The sequence below is a fragment of the Lepisma saccharinum genome, chromosome 9, assembly GCF_977018435.1.
Source record: "Lepisma saccharinum chromosome 9, izLepSacc3.1, whole genome shotgun sequence".
Classification (NCBI taxonomy): domain Eukaryota; kingdom Metazoa; phylum Arthropoda; class Insecta; order Zygentoma; family Lepismatidae; genus Lepisma; species Lepisma saccharinum.
The window spans coordinates 60,521,834-60,535,341 of NC_139237.1; the positions used below are offsets into that span (position 1 = coordinate 60,521,834).

Consider the following 13,508-nt stretch of genomic DNA (forward strand, 5'->3'; position numbering starts at 1 on the left):
CACTTGACTCGACTCAACTGAACTTATTTTCGGGGAGGAAATATATGTATCTTCTCGTTAACAATTAAATAGAAAAATAAAGTACAAGAAAAGTGGGTTTTATTCAAGATTAGATTAAATTACTAAAAATATCAGAGCAAGTTATCCAGGGGCGTAACGAAACAGACAGACTATTAAGGCCCCCTACGAATACAAAAAACTGCGTAATTTCAGCCTATTGGTGTAAGCAAATATATTCTCTTTATTATGATTAAGGATGTGTTTGTTTTTTTGTTAATGCTAGCGATGAATAGTGCAAAGTAACTAATAAAATAGATACTGTGAAATACATTCTATACTCACTAACAAATTAAGATTAATGGTTCATTACAATGCTTACAATAGTTCAGGCATTGCTATAAATAGTTAACATGTTGACATGGTAACCAATCTTTGTACTCGTTGTGTTGCCAAGGTAACCTAACTGAGACGGGAGGGGAGGGGTGATAGAACGACAACAGTGACGTATTACGCTATTAGCTTGCCTCAATCACGTGATGATGACGTATTACGATATTAATAAACCTATCCAGATGGCGTGGAGGAGGAGGGGGACGACCAGAGTGATGCATTATGCCAGGGATCGCCAAACCGTCGATCGCAAGCAACCGGTAGCTCGCGGAGTCATTTTCAGTAGCTAGTGAGGGGTTTCGTTTGAATAGACTGCAGATAAAAGCCGCAAAATTTAAGTGAAACGTTAACAGAAGGATCTGCTTTTGCGGACAGATGGATTCCTGGACAACTCGTTTCAATATCTGTGACAACCTGTTCGCCAACCTTAAAAATATTGTAGATGAATGTTAGTGTCATCCTTATTATCATGGTGAGAAGCAAGATGATAATGATTTAGGGCAAGTTTTTACATTTTACTGTGTTTGTAAGAAAAGTATTTACATGTTTTGAACTCTAAGAAATGACAGCCTCTGTATGTTGCAGAGAAATTAAAAATAATAATTTGATGTGATTTGATTTAATTTTTGTTATTTAGCGTCGCTTTTATGTCACTTTTGGTTTTGGCTAATGGCGACGATGAGGAGAGGATGATATGATGAAATTGGTGAAGAGACACTCAAGAAGGAAACGCATGCTTATGTCGGAATTCGAACCCAAGGCCTCTGGTGTCTTAGTAAAATAGTATTACATAATATCAAAGCTTCTATGAACCAAGAATGGATCGTAAAGTAATCAATCCACACTTGGTAGCTCGTCATGTATTTTCAAATGTGGTGATGATGGTGTGTTACGAAATAAAAAAGAATAATGAGATGAGAGAGAGAAAGACAGGGCCGTAGCTAGAGGGGGGTAGGGGGCAGTTGCCCCCCTCTGACAGCCTGCTTTGCTCCCTACCCGGAATTCTCACTAATCTTCTTTATAATTATATGATGTGTTACTCTAGCATTATAACAAAGACACTTATTGATTTTGTGATTTATTAGGGTTAAAGGGATTCCGTATAATGTCGTATCAGGATTAGGGGGGGAGGGAATTCCCTTCCAGATTCAGACTTCGGGAAATGATTTCGCAATTCTCAGTATCTACACCAGTTGTGACATTTTGAGTACTCTTGTATTAAAGGTACCTAATGTGTTCGGATGTTTTTCTTGGATGTGTTACTTGGAACTGCTTAAATTTTTGTTTCCCAAGTCTAACTTTTGGTAATAGTGATTCATGTGGTAGAGAGAGGGAATGGATATTTGAATTTTGTTACTTACAGTTGCTTTTCTGCTACTTCTAGCTAATCGCAACAATGAGTGATGATGTGAAATTGATGAAGAGATACTCATAAAGAGTGCTGCAACCACAGGGGGGCAGGGGGCATTGTCCTTCCCCCGCCGACCTTGGACGGAAGTCCATTCTAGGGGAAGCAAACATCGAAGTAAAAAAACAAGACACGGAGAATCTAAGAATAGCAGGACAATTGGGTACTCATGATAGAATTAGTTTTCACGTGTTCCTTGCATTTTTCTTCCAGACGGCCAAGGGCACTTGCAAAGGGCACAGAGGGGTAATTGCCCCCTTCTCGATTACAAATTTTATACAAGTAAAAGTACAGTTCGTAAGATTTTCTTGCTCGCTACGCTCGCAATGTCTGCTATTCTTATAGTCCAAGTTCAGGGCCATATGCGGCGGCGCGAGTCGGCCATGGGAGCCAATCGATCTATATGAAAGAAAAATGTTAAAGATTGATTCATTGATTTAGTTTATTTTACTTCGCGTTTTGTGCCTCTTGGCTAATTTGCGAAGATGGGGATGAGTGATGAAATGATGAATTTGATGAATGGACATTCACAAACAACCAAGCCCGAGCGGGATTCGAACAAGGGACCCTTGGCGTCGCAGCGCGATGTGCTAACCATTTTTTTTTTTATTATTATTTTTTTTAAGGAATACCCCTATTCGGCAGTATCGGCCGTCATTCACACATTTTTCACAATCTTTCACACATGTCAAGTTTCACTGTATTCACATTGGTTCTCATTATTCGGACAAACACAAACATCCAAGCCCGAGCGGGATTCGAACCCGGGACCCCTAGCATTGCAGCGCGATGAGCTAACCACTTGGCCACAGGGTCCGGCGAAAAATGTTAAAGTGAATGCCATGGCGCACCGTAAAATTATTTGGGCCCTATTAAAACAATTTCTTTCTATGAAACTTAATATGAAATATTAATGATGACATTGTAATCCAAGAAGTCATTGATCAATTAAGGGATTCCTATGTGTTTGTCAGGTGTCAAACACATGTATTTCACCTATATATATTCACACAATATTTTGCAAAATGGTTAACATAACCAGTAGGCAAACATTGTCTGTAGTGATTAGGAGTGTGTGGGACAGATTTTTTTGGGTCGGGACGGGATCGGGACTGGAAATTTTCTAAATCCCAACATTCGGGACGGGAAAAATCCGGGACGGGAAATGTTCAAAATTTCCCGAAGCTCTGGAAATCTCGAATTCTACACGTCATTTTCACTTCAAGTGATTGTTTTCGCATTTCTGGTACAAAAACGAACAATTTTCGATAAGTACCAGACATTTACAATGCAGAAAATGTCGACAATTAACGACTTTTAAAAATGACCATTCGGTGTTTCCCGACTGCTCGGGATCCCAAAAAGTCGGGAAGTCATTTCCCGAAGTCGGGATTGGGACGGGAATTTTTTTTCCCGATCCCGGTCCCTACTTTTTGGGATCCCGCACACCCCTAGTAATGATTCAAGAGTCTCCCCTTTGAAGGAAATAGAGTCCGTGGTGGACTAAGGGACCCATGTTTTAATGTTTTAGCAAGTACAAAATATGTATTACAATTTTTTGCACAATTCATCAAGTGTAGATAATATGTAACCATTATTATTATTGTGTTGTTGGATTCTCGTTAGATTCCTTTGTGCGTAAAAATTGTGCATACTGGAAACTAGAGGGAATCATTATGAAGCATGATTTATAAAGGGCTCCCTTAATCAGTTCTGCAGAGAGGCACAAAGCTGTTGGTACATATTAATCGTCTATTAACATTATCGACCTGCAAATATCAAATAGATTCAGTCCCTATTAGACTATTTTTGTTAAACTTCATACTCTTTGGCAATCTGGAAAGGTCATTATCGAAATATTGCTATTTGATGTTGCTCGAAGTTTTTTTTGTTCGTTAGAGTTTCAAGATATCATTGCTTTTCTGTTACTTATATCTTTTGGTGGAGGGAGCAAGTGCCTCTGTGTATCCTGCTATATTAAAAATTTGCCCCCTCTAGGATTGACTTCGCCCCCCCCCCCTGCAAAGGATTCCTGGCTACGGGCCTGGAGAAATATATATATATATATATATAGAGAGAGAGAGAGAGAGAGAGAGAGAGCGATAGAGAACACTGTATAAGCTAACATTTAGCATATTCATTACTGTGTGAAGTATGAGAGAAGGGATGACAAGAGAGAGGGGGGAAGAAAGAGAGAGAGCCAGGATAACGAACAAAGTGTCCAGAAAAGATAGAGAGAGAGAGAGAGAGATAATACAGATCAAGAGAGGAAAGGTCGAAAGAGAAATTACAAGAAAGAGATGAGAAAAATAAACTAGATGAGAGAAGGGAGAAGAGCGAAGGATTGAGAAGAAAGAGTGAGAATAAACAGATCGAAAGAGAGAGATCGACAGGAAAAGAGAAGAAGAGATTGAGAAGGAGAAAACAAGACGAATTTCAGAATCAGAGATAGATAAAATGAAATAGTAACAGAGATTCTCAAAGAGTTGAGAAAAACGAGAGAGAGGAAAGGTAACGATCGATAGCGACAGTGAAACGAAGGAGATAGAGAAAGAGAGAGAAAATGGAAGAGAAAAGGAGAGGAACGATATAACACAGAAAAAATAGAGAGAGAGAGAGAAAGGGAAAATGTACGCCCTCTGTAAGTTTGAATCCTTTCCTGATGCACTTCCAAATTAAGTACTTGCTTACAAAAACGTCTCGAATTCTGATCTCGGTTTCTGAAGATTACCTAATTTCCTGCATCTGGCTATGTATTGTATTTATCCCACGCCATCATACGTATTATTATGCTTTCATGTCAGAAGGGGATGAAAAGTGGCGATATACATACATTTTTTGCCACATTCATTTGCAAGGTCGCTAGAGAAAGATTTTCCTGTCGCTGTCGTGAATTTATTGAATGTAGAATTAAGGTCGTTTGGAGTAACCTGCATTGTCGGGTATAGAAACATGTAACATAACAGGAGAGAAGCCATAGGTGAGTGTGTGGAAAAAGCATTTGCTTACCTATTATTGTAAGTATCTATGAAGTCATAATTTAAGTCATTGCAAAACTTTAGTTTTATTAATTTCTACATTACATCATTAAATACTAACTCAATTAAGAAAACGTCTACATGAACCCTCTTCTTCCTGGATCTCTATGTCAGTCTTTTAAATGCATCTGTTCTCAATAACTTTTTCTTATATTGACTGGGATAATGTTTTGAGCCGAATGGTACAGCTATTTATAAATCATTTCTTAGCTACTTGCCGCAAAATATATTTAATATCATATTATAGTTACATACCTTCACACATAAATTCCTCTCTATTGATGGCGTCAACATCAAGTCATTTTGAGAATGTAAAATATGTGTGTGTTTGAGAGAGAGCGAGAGACGTATTTCTATTAATACATACTATATACGGTTTCATGTACACTATACAAATACACATACAATTACGTGCATATTTTCGCCTTGTGATCAAGGAGGTCTCGGGTTCGATGCCCGGTGGAGGCAAATAGTGGTTCGAATCCTACTTTGACCTGTACGTCCAGTCTCTATTAGCCATTCCGTGCACAAGGTGGACAAAAGACGCAAACTCAATCAATCAATCAACTTACGTGCGTGTACGTAACATAGACAAACAGTAGGCTAAGTAAATTTACACAGAGAGAGAGGAATTTTCTATTTCCATTATATTTATACGTATCTACCTCTTGAATCGATCGCGACAATGATGATGAATGGTGAAATAATTCAAACGATTATAATGGAAGAAACACAATGATACGTAGAAAGGTAATGAATAAGGACAAGGAATTTGGGAAAGGAAGAACTATGTGGGCATATGTGGGGTAAAAGATGGATTGGGTCGGTCTTGCCTGGTTCAGGCTGGAGGATGAGCACAATTTAAACGGAAACGGAGGCGGTGCGTTTCGCGATGAATGTGAAAAAAGATAGAATGCAAAATATGGAAATAAATTACTCCAAAGTGGAAAGTATAGTGAAAATGATCACCAAGAGGAAACGGCCTAGGGGAGTAGAGGACACAGTATGGAATCTTGAAACTTGCTTTCATTATGTCTGGACAAGAGGACAAAGAAGTTGAGGTAAGAGAGGTGAAAATAAACTAGTGATGAAGGTAAAAATTGTAGTGAAAGTGGAGAAAGGAGAAAGTGGTAGTTGTTGACTAATTCAACACATTTAATTCACCGCACCGAGATCTTGTGGTTTGGGTGTAAGTTGATTATAATCAACTGAGGAACAAATTAAAACTTTTTGTTTTGACGCTGGATGAAAATAGGTGATCTTTAATAAATCGGGTGCGCTGATTTCAAAAATCATAACAAAAATGGTGTATCACGTACCATTTTTGGCGGAAACCATTTTCAAAAATTTTCACCGGACATTAAAAGAAGGGTAAAATATAGCATATTACACCAAACTTTAATGTGATAGTGTGAATTTTAGTAATACATTGTGTTCATAGAATGCCAAATATGATTGTAAATAAAATACATGCACTAAAATTTGCAGTTGCAATAAAATAGTAAACATTAAAGTAAACAGTAAAAGTAACGCACCTTCAAAATGTATTTCTGTATGATTTCCGCTTGTAGCAGGCGTGTTGAACATCTGAGACTGTGTTCCAGCAGTAATCCGTTAGTAAACTGGGAGACCATCTGCCTTTATAACGTTTTTCCATTTCTGCGATTTGTTGTTGAAAGAGCTCGCCCTGCTCGTCACTCACTGCACCCAGATTAGAGGGGAAAATTTCTAAATGGGAATACAGAAAGTGTATCTTGAGAGACATATTGTATCCCATTTTTTTTGTATGTTGCCAGCATACGTTCTACAAGTTCAGAGTAATTGTGAGCCCTATGGTTGCCAAGGAAATTGCGACACACACCCTTGAACGCACCCCATGCCGCTTTCTCACTTAACAGTTCTTCAAAATTGGGATCGTTCATTACCTCCCGGATTTCAGGGCCAACAAATATCCCTTCTTTAATTTTAGCATCTCTTACACCAGGAAATTTTGCTTCGTAAGTACTCAAACCTTTTTCCTTCTTTGTTCATGGCCTTCACAAAGTTCTTCATTAACCCCAACTTGATGTGCAGTGGGGAGAGTAACATATTGTTGGCGTCGACAAGAGGTTTGTGAGAGATACTTTTTCTCCAGGTGTGTAACACTCTCTGGGAGGCCAGTGTTTAGTTTTATAATGAATGTCCTTTGCTCTGCTGTCCCATAGACAGAGGAAACAACAGAATTTCGTGAAACATGATTGCATCCCCAAAGGAATTTCAAGTTCCTTTAGATCAGCACAGATATTCCACTGGTGTTTGTCGTAGCTAACACTTGTGAGAATCAAAGCAATGTTTTCATATGTTTTCTTCATTTCACTCGCTTGAGCAACTGGCACTGAAGGTTTCTCATTTCCATTATGCAGAAGGACCTCCTTCAAGCTAGTTTTTGACGCATCGATGAACAACCTCCATTCGTCTGATTTATAGTTTTCTCCCAACTCCTGCATTAATCCAGCGACATTGTTGCAGCATACCAGGGACCCATCCATAGAAAAAAAGGAAGACAATTTTAGTTGACGTTTTCTGAATGTAATACTTGTCCCTGGTTCCAGCAGGTTCCACCCTTGCAGTCTTGAACCCAGCAGTTCCGCTTCTTTCTTTGTAAGGTTCAAATCACGTACTAAATCGTTTAATTCTGGCTGGGTGGTTAGATGCGGTGTCTTCCGTGACTCTTGAAAGTCAAGATCATGTCCGAGAGAAGATATCGGTTCATCTGAGGAAGTTTCTGTTTCCTCTTCCAAAGACCATTCCAATGGTGGCTTTGGAACAGGTCTCATCATGTTGGACTGGTCTTATCGCAGAAGGTAAATTTGGATACTGTAGGATATTTTTGGATTTTCTTGAGAATCCCGTAACATTAGTTAAACAAAAGTAACAATCAGTAACGTGATCTCGAGGTTTGCGCCATACCATGGGAACAGCGAAGGGCATGGATAGCTGGGTACCATGTAACCACCCTCGTAAATATCTTGAGCATCTACTGCAACAGACATGAGCAGCCCACCCTTTATCTTGGTCTCCCATTTTGCATCCGAAAAATAACTCGTAAGCTTTCTTCATTATTGATGTAATTGAGTTTCGTTGGGATTTTGTCGTGAACTCACCGCACACATAGCAAAAGAGATTGGGTGAATTTACACAGTTACAAGGCATCACTGCATTATTTTCAAATACCACACAAAACAATCGCGATGAAGCACACAACTTAACACACAACCTACACTTCCAGCGAACAGAACGCAACTTATAAAGACACAGTACAATAAGTCAGCTTGCCTCTTTAACAAAGACGTTTCTCTACTCTTATCTTATCGGGTAACAAAATAAACAATAATGTTTGCCCTTTTGCTGTCGTTACAATGCTTTCCTTATATTACGCAGGAAAAACAGTTACACGTGTTCTCTTGAAGAATTCATGTATATCATATGGCGAAAAAAAAGCTTTGTCACATTTACTTCAATTTCGTGTTTTTGTTTCAAAAACTAGATGTGGTGGAGAAAAAAGAACATCATTTTCGTATTCAGCAAGTCCAAAAACATAGAAATAGGTAGTTTTCCGGTCGCGGCAAATTTCATTGTTCCTCAGTGTTATCAGTTTCATCGGGAATTTTGGCCCGCACGAGATAGAGAAATCCCAATTTTTCATCGTCCCTCGAAAGATATTCTGAAGACATTCTTGACAATTAAAGGCAGTAAGCATTCACGAAAAATAAAAATATAGGTGCTGATGATGTAACTGTTGTCTAAATAGGATACAATGTAATGTTTATTCACCCTCGCCAATTCTAAGAAAAATCCTGCCCAGGCAAGGACCATTTTTTAAATGACTCATAAATAGACAAAATTAATATATTTAGTCAATATTGTCGTCCATTTTTGTTAATAGTTTCGAAACAATGAACTAAACGATTCTAGCTTATTTTATTTAACTATTTTTCCGTGTGATTAGTGGAGGTAGATATTGTACAGCAAGTGAGCAATTGAAGATAGAATGCTTGTAGCAGAGATTTATTTTTCACTATCTAATGTTCTGAATTTTTTTAGAATTTTCGCAAGGCAATTGGCAGGATATAATCTCATCAATCTCCTGGAACCAGTGAGCAATCCATGTTTCTCTCTAGGGCAATGCCAGTTCGTTTCGAGTAAGCAGGAACTAAAGTGCTTCCAGTGACATGGAAATGTCAACTTTTGAGGAAGGTGCATACAAAAAATATAGCATATGAAAAGGTAATATGATTTATTTAAAACCACTAAAGAAACCATACTTCATCTCATTATCCACTTCGTTTCTCTGATCATTTTGAAAAATTGATGATGAATTTTTAAACAGATCTATTGATCTGAATTAATTCTCTCCTTTAAGTCTCCTTTAGAAATGATAAGTTACTCTTTCGGGTGATTGTAACGATTCACTTTTATAATATTAATGTACTCGGATACTTTTATTGTACAAAGTAATTGTAGAAGTTATGTGATTCACAGGAGTGAAAAAACTAAATATGCTGACCAAGGCAGTAATTTATTTTATTAAAAACATAAACTAACGTAACGTTTCAACCTTCTAGCAAGGTCTTCTTCAGACTCTGTGTCAAGTACAAAAGTAACCAGATACAACAAAAGGGCATTATATATATACAAACATTACTCCCTCCAGACTATTTAGAAAGTTGTTAGGAACTTTCTAGCAGATGACTTTCACTTGCCAACTTTACTTTCACCTAAAAGGCTAAACACAATTACTTCCATATAGAATGTGGTTGGACTTTTAATCTCACGCTCTTTTCCCTTCATTTTTCTTCCTTCTCCTCTCCTCTTTCTCTCTTGTCCTTTCCACTCTTTACAACATCTTCTTCCATTCTTTGTTTAACTTCAGTCCCCCATTCCAGTTCATTGTGTCTTCTTCACCTTTCTTCTCTATTTCCTTGGCTTCCTTCCATTTTCTCACTAGCATTCTCTTCTCCCTTCCTATCTGCTTAGCCTCATCCCACTCTATGTCATGTCCTGTTTCTCTCGTGTGTTTAAATATTGCATTTCTCTCTCTCTCTTAAGTCGTACATCATCCCTATGTGGTTTCAACCTGTCTTTCAGCCTTTTTTCGTTTCTCCTATGTACACACTCTGACATTCTTTACATTTTACTTCGTTGATAATCCCTTCCTCTTCCTCTTCTCTGTTTTCCTTTTTCTTGTTAGCATTCCTCGCTATTCCTAAGATGCTTCTCCCTCCCTTCCTGTAAGTTTTAATTCCCGCTTTCCTAAGCACTTTGCATATCTTTTCCGTGGTCTTCCCCATACTCCTTATTCCAAACCTTCTCTCCTCTTTTTCTTTCTCTTCAAATTCTCCCCTGCCCGTTTTCTTACTTCTTCTGTTTATGTCCAGTCTATCCTGCTTCTCATAGCCATTCTTTTCCAGCTGTTTCCATAGGCTATTTATTTTGCCTTCTTTTTCATATTCTTTCATGCATATTTTCTTGATTCTGTCCTCCATATTCTTTATAAAATTTATTTTTGTCACCTCACTTACATCACTTCTTTTGTGGCAGAATACCCCTGCTGCACACTTCTTCTGATGCCAAGCGGTTTCAATTTCTTGTCCTCTTTTCCTTTTCATCAATATATCTAGATAGCTTAACTTGTCTTCTTCTTCTATTTCAAGTTCCAATAATATCCCTCTTTCTTCATCTTGAATTTCTTTGGCAAAAATTTTTAATAAAATAAATTACTGCCTTGGTCAGCATATTTAGTTTTTCATAATCATGGAAACAAGGCTTAATGGTGTTATAATAGGAGTAAAAAGTAGACATCATTATATTCAATATGTTGGAACTTTGCCTGAGGGGGCAAAGGTTCTAGGGAAGGGGTACATTTTTGGCATCCATGTTGATATGTCCCACATCTTAGCCTAATGTTTGGAGGCAAGAAGGGAATAAATCTTTTGTATCTTTTATTTTGAACATTACGCAATTGGCATGAAGAAAATACTTCTTTCGAATGAAGAAAAAAATATATAATTATAAATGAATTTTTATTCTTTCTTGCTGTCCGCATTGGCGCTCAATATACTTTTTCAGCAGCCAACCCTCTCTCTTAAAACTTTCTGGTAACGCCTATGACCTGTTATTTTGTCCTTGAAAGCAATGGTTCCTTGGGCAATTTTCCAGTGATTCGTATCTAGTATCATACATGAATTTTCTCAGAATTAACTTTTTCTATTTACAGGTTTCCAAGGAAGGTGATTTTCGTAACAGCAGTCAAAATCGCAATATAAATTGCTCATATGATACGTTAAAATTTTTAAAGCACCGCTATGATTAGAAAACTTCTCTGCATTACGATCATAGCTTCTGGATTCGTCGGAATTCATGGGGTGAGTGACGCTGAAGGAGGACCAGAGTGAATACTCACCCCTCTCAGAAAAGGCCCAGTTACCTATATTCCTTTCTGTTATTATAAAAAAAAATGTTTATTTATGGCACCATTGGCACCCCTTCTAAACTTTTCTTGTGTTATTGCTGAGTAATAGCGCATGCACGTGTGCCGATCTTTTGACGGACCCGTTTTTTAGGTGACGACAACACCAATTTCGCACAGGCGCCGATACCTCGGAGAGGGTGAACGAAGTTATCGACAAAGATTTAAATCTCAGATGACTCCTGCCTCTACTTTACGAAATAGCATCGCTTGATACAGCTAAAATTTACGACTGGGTGTCTATTTCCTGAAGCACAGCAGGGGTCGTTCCAAAAAATGTATCGTGCATGGCCACGCGTGCCGCTGTGCCTTTAACCACCGTTGATTTCTGATGCTGACGATATCGGTGTCAGAGTCGACACTGATTTTATCGGTGCTTGTGCAAACGCTTTAAGGCCGTGTACGTGTAAGGCCGTGAAGTTGGCGTCTGCATTCTGCTTTCGTACTGTGCGCCTGTGCCCTAGAGCTGGGTGGATAACATTCCAACTGACACCTGGTAGGAAAATCGGCATAAAAGGCAGCATCTAAATTTGCAAAATTTCGACGGCACAGGAAAGCGACGGGAAAGACGGCAAAGGAAAATATGTCCAAGTAAAAATGGCAAAAGTAAAAATGGCGAATGTAATATATCGACGTATTCTCCGAAATCTCATCTTTACATGGGATGTACGATAAATATCACAAGTTTGTTTCATAACTGCTATCACAATGCTTAAAGCTACCCGCTGTGATGAAAATTTCAATGGTATAGAATAGGCCAAAACCACATGACAACTTTGTTTGGACTCAATCGTGCTCAATAGCCTGTTGTTGACATCACCAATAATATGGTCCATTGATTCGTACCTGTCTTTAAGATGCGATCAGATGAGTTCCGTAAATAAACAAGTTCAACAATTTAGCTACTCCTCACTCACTAGCATCAACAGTAGGACCACAGTACCGTAAACTAAAACTTGTCTGTCTCTTCCAGCTGAGGAAAGGCTTCCATGACCTCATGGTTGGGGTGAAGGAGAAAGGCGACGTGTTGCTGACGTACAGTCATGGAAAATAGTTCTTGGGCCACGAGACCTACGATATCGTAACATCTTAAAGCCTGTTGTCTATGCAACCCAAATAACAAAATTGTCGCTTGGGTTTGCCTGGCGGACCTGGATTCTCGGGAATGTCTGAGTATTGACAGCAGCGTGAGTCATACCCCCAGGCCCAGCCATAATAAACAACAGCTGGGTGCCGTGAGACCACCAGAAAAAGTTTCAGGAATTGGTTTCTTAACAACAGCTATTCGTAAGAAAATGTTCTCTTTACTGATATTAGAGTCATTGTCAAGAAAGTTCACTGAAATGGTGGTTTTCGTCGAATCATCATCGCGCAACACACATGCTGTCAACCCAGAAGTCCTTGAAAAAGATTGGAGTTAAAAACAACTACTTGACAAATGATAAGACGAATCGATATTCATTAGTCCAAACTTAGAATTTTGTGTAAGACATGGATCATCATGTCCTATCATCCATTTCATAACTTCATTAATCATCCTCATCGCCTTTGTTGACGCCAAGTGCTAGAAAAGCAATATAAAATAAGCAAAATTAAGAAATTAATAAATGACATTTCCAGCGATTTCACGCAGCGACTCAGTTGCATGTAGACAAAGTTTCATTAATCGGGAACCAAGGGCCCCCTCGTTGTGCTTCATTGTCATTTTCCCTCCTTTGCCTGCCGCGATTAACCTGATGTTGATTAATGCACAATCCACAAAGTGCACCAAAGCGGCGCATATTATGAATAGGTAAACTATGTGATATTATGCTAATTTACAATTTAGTAATAAAATGTGAATTTTGGGGGCTTCAGTTAAGTGGCTGCACATCCATTACGTAATCGCGATATCATCAAATTGTACGAAGCGTGTCTACACCTATGTAAAGTGTCAGTCCCCGTCATAGGCGTGCGCAGACCCTCTGATTAGAGGGGGATAGCCTTGATTATATTTCAGGCCGGAAAAGAATAACGTAATTTCATCTCACTTGTTTAAATTTTATTGCATTGATGGGTGTGTTTTTATATACACCCCGCCCCACACACACATATAAATACATACATACACATATATATACAACACACACACACACACACACATATATATAATATACCAACAGTA

The 13,508-nt window shown here is 38.5% G+C and overlaps 1 long non-coding RNA gene across 1 annotated transcript; it reads left to right on the top strand.

Annotated features, from left to right (window-relative positions):
* The first annotated feature begins 4,727 nt into the window (after positions 1-4,727).
* Positions 4,728-12,384, top strand: LOC145992690 (uncharacterized). The gene is made up of 3 exons (XR_014442197.1): positions 4,728-4,778; positions 11,093-11,240; positions 12,318-12,384. It is a non-coding gene; the product is annotated as an uncharacterized LOC145992690 (long non-coding RNA).
* Positions 12,385-13,508: the final 1,124 nt, after the last annotated feature.